General features: G+C 36.5%; 1 pseudogene; it reads right to left on the reverse strand.

The window, feature by feature from the left end:
- Positions 1-671: 671 nt before the first annotated feature.
- On the reverse strand, positions 672-1,561 carry LOC149256298 (peroxisomal membrane protein PEX14-like; annotated as a pseudogene).
- Positions 1,562-2,374: the final 813 nt, after the last annotated feature.

A 2,374-nucleotide genomic window follows, 5' to 3' on the forward strand; every position in this document is an offset into this window, starting at 1 on the left:
CCATTATGAGTTACTTTTATGTGCCCATTGTATCTGTAACCGTTTATCTATCCTTGTCAGGCCTAGAATCTCCTCAACGCTTTCTGCACTATTCTCTGGTGTTTTCTTGCACCCATGTTGCTTAGTTTTCTGAAAATTAATTCAAAAGTGGCCCCTATTAGCTATTTTGTTCTGGTAGGCCCTTTGCTTGGTGCTCATCGAAACTTCGACCAATTTTGACCACCTCTCCTGAAAGGAGTGGCTTTAGAATGTGAAAAATAAGAAAATGACTTCTCAACATTCTCCAGACCATAATGGATCCTGAGATTCCTGGAATATCTCCCTCAATTCTTGAATAGGTGCAATTTCACCATTGTGCACTAAATGTTAATTTGTCATCTGCATATGGATTTACATGGAATCCTGATGGACCAATTAATCAAACACCTTCGTGAAATGAATTTGAGGGATAGATGTTGAAGGAAAACCTGGTTTTTGAAGGATTGACATTGGAGGGAAAGCAAACATCTGACTTCCATCTTTACTCATTATTCAATCGAAACCCAGATTGAATTCCCATCGTCAATGCAAATTGTAGTTAATACTTTCACATCCTTTTAATGCCCAACATTGCATTTATTACATTCGCATTGATGTCCTAAGGTTGTCTAGTGGGTGATTATTAATATTGCTCATTTTTTATCTTTGAAGAAGAAAAATGTTTTTATCTGAATGAAGCTTATCAATGTTGGGTTTCTCCCTCCATGATTCCATAGACTAGGCTCAACACTTGTAGGTGCAGATGAAGGCCTCACTAACCCGTAATCAACAATTCACACATTAGCATCCACTTTAACGTTCTTGGAATTTGATTCATAAATTCCTCTCCAATCTACTTGCTTTATGGTTGAAATGACTCCCAAAGTGTCATTACTGAAGAGAAGTCTTCATTGAATTCATTTCCTCAATTTTTTCTTCCACGTATAGCAGGAGGCCCTCAAAATATTTCCTATCTTCAATTCTTGATTTAAACAGTTCTCGACTAACATTAGCTACCTCAGATGTTGCCATAGAAACAACTTTTTCAACAATTGCATCTTTTATAGCTGGACTTGGCTCTAAAGCCTTCTTCCACTTAGTTTCATCAACTTAAGAAGTTACTTCTCGTATCAAAGATTTCAATTTTGGAATAACTGCATTCTTGAACAACACACTGGCACCGACACCAAAACCCGTTGCAATGAGAAATCCTACAACAATAATTATATGTGTATAGTGAAAACGGGTTGGTTGAACCAATGGTGTTTATGGTGTTGTAATTAGTGGAGCCATTGTATGCTGCAATGTTTGAACTAGGGGTCCACGTACTTTTGGGTGAGATAAAAAATAATTTCAATGCATTTTGAACCTATTCTTCTCTCATGCGCTTTGAATTTATAAACAGCCAGTTACCATCCTTTTCCTTTGAAAGTTCTCCTTTTGCATCTGTAACTCCTTCACCTTCCACCACTTTTATAGACTCACCTGTATTTAGTACTTTTTCATCCACTTGACTGGACGGAGAATTTTTTGTTGCCAACATTGTAGTTCTTGTAGCAAAGATCAAAACAATACTACGAGAAGGTTGTTTGAACATATAACAACATTTATGTAGTTAGGTCTCCCACATTTGGAGGTTACTCTTCTTTGATTATTTGTGACCAAATGTTTCTAGTGAAAATCCCAGAGAGTTTGTCGTTTGATGTTGTAGAACCACTACAATGCACAGGCAAAAAAAAAAGTAGTGTGACTCTTGCATACTTGAGAACATTGCGACTTACCTTCTACTACATGCATTTCTTTTGTAACATTATTTTCATTCATGAGATCTCAGAGTTGATCCTCTACAACTTATGTTTACCCTCTACTATAGGTTTATGACAACAAATATGACCCATGATGCACTATCTTAGATGCAGATTGGGGAGGATTTGGAACTTCATGAACAAGATATTTTTGTGTGTCTGAATATGTATATGCAGTAAGAAGCGACATAGAAGTATTTTCACTAGGAGAACGCATTAGCATCCTAGTTATTGTGTCGTTCCTTAGTGCATTGAGTGTTGAAGCAACATTGGTGCATTAAGTTGGACCATTGAACAATCTTAAAGCTCCATGTTGAAGCAACCTATGGTTAAATATCCCTTCTCTGCATTGTGAAGTTGCAAACATTGGCATACACCGTGTTGAATTGGTATGTTTATTGAGATTTAATTGGATTAGTTTGTTGCATGTTATACAAGTGTCATAACGATATATTTTATGCTAAAGAGAGAGTAAAGTTCTGATTGCAGTGGAGATAGGAAAATCTTTGTAATCATTGCGATTGTCAACTAATACTTCTGTTCTAAATGGC

The sequence above is a fragment of the Pinus tabuliformis genome, chromosome 7, assembly GCF_031772625.1.
Source record: "Pinus tabuliformis cultivar Carrire ecotype Pingquan chromosome 7, CPIR1, whole genome shotgun sequence".
Classification (NCBI taxonomy): domain Eukaryota; kingdom Viridiplantae; phylum Streptophyta; class Pinopsida; order Pinales; family Pinaceae; genus Pinus; species Pinus tabuliformis.